This window comes from Beta vulgaris, chromosome 8 (assembly GCF_026745355.1).
Source record: "Beta vulgaris subsp. vulgaris cultivar EL10 chromosome 8, EL10.2, whole genome shotgun sequence".
In the NCBI taxonomy this organism is placed as follows: domain Eukaryota; kingdom Viridiplantae; phylum Streptophyta; class Magnoliopsida; order Caryophyllales; family Amaranthaceae; genus Beta; species Beta vulgaris.
In genome coordinates, this window is record NC_079209.1 from 16,008,896 (window position 1) to 16,016,300 (window position 7,405).

Sequence of the window (7,405 nt, forward strand, 5' to 3'; positions counted from 1 at the left end):
ATCACACAAAAACATATATGACATTTTAAGGTTCACTTTTATTCAAATCGATTGAATTTTTAGGAAATCATAACACAATTAAGTTGAAAATGTTAATTTTGAATATGCCTCAATTACATAGTTTAAAAAAAAAATACTTGTTTGCTTGTTTTACTAGTTAACTTGAAACTTCCCTTTGAACTTCAGACTGTCCTTTCTACTCCTCTTTGTAATTATGTGGTTGGATAATGTATAGAATCAAACCAAAAATTAAATTACTTGATATTGTATAACGATTGAGAATTAAACACGAAGATTTATGATTTGTAATTACTTGATATTGGTCTCGCATTTCTTTTGGAAGTAATGAATTGAGATTTCTGCAGATAATGGTTTGGAGAAGATGAAAGAGTGAGAAGGTAAATGCCAATATTTTGAAACTGCTCTGCAGATGTGTAGTTTGAGAAGTTACTAACTGGTTTGTAAATTGCATAATTATTGGCTTAATGCAGTGATTTTTTTTTTGTTTCTTGTCGATATCTGGGTGTTATAACGACTGCCCTCTTCTTATCAGCTGGATCAGTGACGTACAATACTTGCTTCGCCTGACTAGCTAATATATATGGATCTTCCTTGTGATCAAGCTTGTCAAGGTTGACTAAAGTGAAGCCTAACTCATCATACTCGACTTCGGCATGTGAATCAACCCAATTGCATCTAAAAACCGTTATTAAAAATCCAATATATTGCAACTCAATGATTTCCTGAATGACCCCATAGTATGACATTTTACCACATACAGGATGCTTGTCTTTAGAACTAGCAAAACACATAGCCTCAGCTTCAACTGTTATCCCACTGTTCTGCATAGTGTTATTTTCATCTTGATCTCTAGTGTAGAATGTACAACCATTTATGACATATCCGGAATAGAAAGAGGCATTGAAATTAGGTCCATAAGCTAGACTCTTGAGTCGATCAGAAATGGAATAGGATGAATCTTCAAGCTCTTTCATAACTTGAGTCGATCAACCATTCGCTTAGTAATGATTTCTCATTTCCTCTTTGATTGTATTACCTTAAATAAGCAATGTGCTGCTTAATAAACGGTGCAACATCATCCTCGTTAAAGAGAATATAAGTGTGCGCCATGTACCACTGCTCATGAGACAAGTTAAGTTGCTTACGACCTAAAGTACCTTTTCCTTCCATTCTTCCACTATGCCGTGATATAGGAAGCCCAATCGTCTTCGCATTTCCTAAAAATTCAGTACAATATCCAGCACCATTTTCATAGTTTTCATTTGCCTTTCAAAGGGATATTGATTTGTTAAATAAACGGGACCACAAAATCTTACCTCTCTCACCAAATGAACGGTTAAATGAACCATGACATCGAAAAATGATGGAGGGAAGTGCATCTCTAATTGGCACAGAATGATGACAATTGAAGTTTCCAAACAATTCAAGTCTTTAGGATCTATGACTATGCTATATATTGCATTAAAGAAAGAACATAATCTGATAATAGCAAAATCGGACTTTTTTAGGTAAAATTGAACGAATAGCCACAGGTAACAAGTGTTGCATCAAAACATGGCAATCATGAGACTTAAGATCTACGAGCTTCATATTTCCCATTGAAACAAGACTTGGAATATTAGAAGAATAACTCTCAGGTACTTTCACAAAATTCTTTTTTCTCTTTCCTCGATAGTGTATATGCAGCTGGAGGCAAGAAATTTCTATTATTTTTTTCAACGACGTGGAGTTCTTCTCTGATTCCAAATGCTTTTAAATCTTCTCAAGCACTAACACCGTCTTTCGTCTTTCCTGAGATATTCAATAGTGTTCCAACTAAGCTATCACACACATTCTTCTCAATATGCATCACATCTAGAGAATGTCTCACAAACAAAAATCCTTAATTTGGCAAACGCCATAACTCGCAACATTTCTTATATCCCTGTATAGGAAGTTTGGTCCCATGGTTCTTTCCAAATGTAATCTTAATATCTTTAACCTTTTCAAACACCTCTGTACCACTCAAGACTCTTGGACGTCCCTTTAGTTCTTGTTCCCTGTCAAAAGCCTTTTTCAATTTACGATACAGATGATCATATGGCAAAAATCGACGATGTACATCAAAGATATCCTTTCAGATGATGGAACCCACTTTCCCCTTGTACCATCCTCACATATAGGACAAGGTGTTTTCTTTTCGTAGTATACCCAGAAAGATTACCATCGGTTGGATATTCTTGAATGGTGCAAAATAACATTGCTTTAAGGTTAAACGTCTCATTTCGGTGTGCATCATACACTTCTACACCTGAATCCCAGAGCATCTTCAAATCATCAATGAGGGGAGCTAAGTACACGCCAATGCCATTTCCTGGTTGTCTAAGACCAGAAATCAACAATGAAAGCATCATGTACGTTATTCTCATACATAGTGAAGGAGGTAGGTTGTAGGTAACTAAAATTACTGGCCAAGTACTATAAGTGGAACTAAGGGCGCGAAATGGATTCATACCATCGGTGGATAATGCAAGGCGTAGGTTTCGTTCTTCTTTACCAAACTCGGGGAATTTTCCATCAATAAACCTCCATTGCGGGGAGTCAGCTGGTGTTAAGTTTATTCATCCTTAATTGACCATTATGATGCCATGTCAACTTTTCAGCATCTTCCGCATTTGAAAAAAAGTTTAAATTTGGTAATTATGGAAGTACCACAAAACCTTAGCTGGAACTCCTTCTTTCTTCTAATAACCGTGAGCATTGCAAATGGGCAACTCTGTAATGATTCACGTTCATTTCTATATAATATGCAGCCGTTACGGCAAGCGTGGATTTTTTCATAAGACAAGCTCATTCAGGACAAAATCTTTTTTGCCTCATATGTATTACTCGGAAGAACATTATCACTAGGAAGCATATCTTTCACTAATTCAAGGAATTCAGTAAAACCTGCATCGCTTAACCATGATATGCCTTCAAATTATATAACCTAAGTACACTTGACAATCTTGTATACCTTTCACACCCTGTGTACAAAGGCTTTTTAGAATAAACTAACAATTTCTCCAACGTAGAAGGATTCTCATCAAACTTATCATGAACATCCCATAACATATCTTCTAACCTATCACCTTCATCGACATAGGACCTTCCTGCACGCTTTTTCTATAAGAACCTTCCTTATCCTCCCCATGCCACATCCAAACAGTATATGTTCTATCAAAAGCCAATTTGCTCAAATGATTAAGTATTTCATCTACTCTTTTATGCATAAAATTATGGCACCTAAAACAAGGACAAGGCAACTAGTACGACCTCCAGAGTTCTAACAGCAAATCGATAAATTCCTTTACTCCGGCCATATATTCAGGATCACCCGGTTTTGACTTTGATATCCAACTACGATCCATATTTACACACCAACAATTTAACATATTTAAAGAATCATTGCATATTTACGTATGTGCACAAATTCGTATACATGTAATCATAGGCCTTGGACAATCCTATGCTTTCTTTTGTTAACTCAAAAACATTCCCCCGGGCATCAAGATAGAGAACACTAACTCAACCTGGAAATCTAAGTGTTTTATAGACAGATTTTAGTGTGTATTAGTGAAATATTACAGAACCTTAAGAAAGAATATTTCCAACAATTGAATTTACCTCCGTTAATGCTTAACAATCTGAACACAGTTTTGCACGCCTTCACTCCGTCGGTATTTCAGTTCCTTTGTAATCACTTACTGTCATTGAAATATACAATCACAATGCAATCTAACATTTAGGTTAATGTTGGTAAAAATGATCAAATTAACTTCTCCTTCTAACTAAATTCTATATTTTTCCCAAGAATTTCAGCCTATTTCAAAATCGAACTTCGAACAACCAAATTTCCCCTCAATATCCGATCAAAATTTGTCCTTTTTTATCATTAACATCCCAAACTAATTCATCAACCATTAATCAGTAATCAAAACATTCTAAAACGGCTTCACTTGAAAGCTCTAAAAAACATAATCCTTAACTATGAAGTACTCCAATTTTATACTTTTTCGAAAATCTTTTTCTTCCAAAAGAATCACAAATTGACGAAAATAATCACAAATTCCAGAGAATTGATGAAAAAAATTGGCCAGAATCACAAATAGACAAATATAACAATGAAAAGCTTGCTTACCAGACAAAAAAATTGCTCGAATTACCTTTACAAGTGCACCAATTGTATACTTTCTCGAAAATCTCTTTTCTTCGCAAATGAATCACAAACTAACGAAAACAATCACAAATTCAAGAAGAATTGACGAAAAGAAGTGACGAGAATCACAACTTGACGAATTGAACGATGTGAGATCCCTGATTATGAATTTTACGAAAGCAAAGGTGGAATTTTGATGGAAGAATTTGGATTATGGGGAGGGGTGGTTGTAGGGATGGTGTGCGAGTGCCACTAAAGATCTGAGATTGTTGAAGCTATCGTGCAAGTTGTGTTATATATGGCACAAGATCATGAAGGCGCAGTAATTTTTTTTTTTCTTTTGACAGGTATTAACCACGTTCTAGGTAGAATAATATTAAGAGAGGTAGTTTTTTTTCTCTATTATATTTGTTGCATAATTTAAAAGTAAATAGTTTTATATATAAAACTTATACTGGATTAGTATTAATTAAAACGATATTAAATTTTAAAATTATTATTTTTAGGAAACTGATTAAAGTTAGAAGTAGTCTCCTAAATCTTCACAATAAGAATACATACGTATAATAGTGTATTATGTTGAAAAAAGATTGAGTTAAAAAAACGTAATATATCAAAGAAACCGGTTGTACTTCGAAACAGTCTCTTATTTCACAACAACTTTTTTTATTAGTCAAATACTTAAATTTAAGAGAATGGTTTTAGATAATAAATGGTTTCCTATATTTAAGAAATGTGTTAGTAACCTCAACCGGTCTCCTATAGGTAGTCTCTTTGGCCATCTTTGTAGTAGTGTTACCACACAAACACATTTTACACTTTATACAAACACGAGCACTACATTACCCATCTAACATAATTAACGCAGATACGAGCATTGTACACCTACTAAGCAATGCCACGCATAAAAACACATTGTAGAAGCATTGAAACATTTAGCAAACAAAAATGTAGGTGTAATATATATATATATATATATATATACATATTAGTAAAATATAATTTTACACTCAATAGTAATAATTAACGCGCGAAAATTTCAGAGAAATTTTGGGGTGTTACAATATGCCCTCCTTAAGAAAAAGTTTCGTCCTCGAAACTTAAAATAACAAGGAAATACCTGTGACAAAAAGCTCGGGATACTTAAACCTCATCGACTCTTCCGTTTCCCAGGTGGCTTCCTCATACTTTTGGCTTCTCCAAAGTACCTGAACCAAGGGTATCACCTTTCTTCTCAAGGCGCGATTTTGACGGTCCAAGATCTGGACAGGTCGCTCTTCGAAAGTCATATTCGGCTCAATAGCGACCGACTCTATAGGAATGACATGAGATCGATCGCTACAATACCTCCGCAACTGCGACACATGGAACACATCGTGCACCGTCGACAATTCGGGTGGCATAGCCTATCTGTAAGATACCTCCCCAATCCTCTCGAAACTTGCCTTTTTGCCCAAATCTCGCCACACCCTTCATCGGAGACACTATCAACAGCACCCTATCCCCAACAGCGTAAGAAATAAGCTTCCGACACAGGTCTTCATAAGACTTTTGTCTATCTTGAGCAGCCTTCATTCTAGCCTGAATCACCTTTACTTGCTCAACAGTATCTTGGATCAAGTCTGGTCCCAACACCAAAGAGTCGCTTATGTCACTCCACACAAGTAGGACTACGACACTTCCGCCCATATAAAGCTTCATAAGGAGCCAACTGAATGCTAGCATGGTAACTGTTATTGTAAGAGAACTCTACCAAATTCAACAACTTCAACCAGGACTCTTGAAATTCTAAGGCACAAGCACGGAGCATATCCTCCAGAGTCTGAATAGTCCTCTCAGTTTGCCCATCAGTAGCAGCATGAAAAGCAGAACTCAACTTCCACTTAGTACCAAAGCAACCCAAAAATGAGACAAAAACCTAGGATCACGGTCAGAGACTATATCCTTCGGAACACCATGCAATCGAATGATTTCATTAGCATAAGCTTCCGCCAACTCTTCCATAGACCAAGTATTTTTCATCGAAATAAACTGAGCCACCTTAGTCAATCGGTCTACGATCACCCATACATCATTAATACCACCAGCAACTCTCAGGAGACCCATAACAATGTCCATCGAGATAGATTCAAACTCCATGTGGGAATAGGTAATGGCTGTATCAATCCACCTGGTCTTTGATGCTCGATCTTGCCCATTTGGCACACCAGACATCTAGCCACGAATTCTGCCACTTCCACTAGTTGAAAAATGAAGAAGGTTGCGCTGAAAAAGGCCCTTAGGGCTGCGCTTTTTTACAGCAACCCTTTCAATAGCAGCCCTTCACTTTTTAAGTAGGGCCGCGCTTTACAAGCGCAACCCTTCACAACAACGAAAGGCTTCGCTTTTACCTAAAAAGCGCAGCCCTTCTAAGCTTGAAGGGCTGCGCTTTTTTCAACAAGCGCAGCCCTTCTAAGCTTGAAGGGATGCGCTTTTTGAAAACTAGCGCAACCCTTCTTTTAAAACTTTTTTTTTTTGAAAATTAATACAGCCCTGCAGCCCTTCCCTTCCCACCCACAGCCCACTGCCCACCCCCTGCCCACCACACCCACAACCCCTGCCCACCCCTTGGCCACCCCCTGGCCACCCCCACACCCATCCAGACCCCTGCCCACCCCTGCCCACACCCACCCAGACATGCTGCCACCCCTGCCCACCCAGACCTGCTGCCACCCCTACCCACCCAGACCTGCTGCCACCCCTGCCCTGCCAGCCCTTCCCTTCCGACTCACAACCCCTGCTCACCACACCCACTGCCCCTGCCCACCTCCACACCCAACCAGACCCTTACCCACCCCTGCCCACACCCACCTAAACCCCTGCCCACACCCACCCAGACTGCTGCCACCCCTTCCCACCCAGACCTGCTGCCACCCCTGCACCCCATCCCAGCCCACCCAACAGCCCCACCACCCCACCCCTACCCCCCACCCAAAACCTCCCTTCGACAAAAAAAAGGCAAATGCAACAATATATGACAAGTGAAGAAAGGTAATAATTAACTTCAAATGATATATTTGATAATGTAAAAAATTTACATAGAATTGATACAAACTAGTAGATTCGAGCTAAAATGTATGTATCATAAGCAATCATCGGTAACGTGGGACGCCAACTTATCCCGAAGTTCCTCGAACTTGGTGTGGAATTCTCATAAACCTTGCAAAA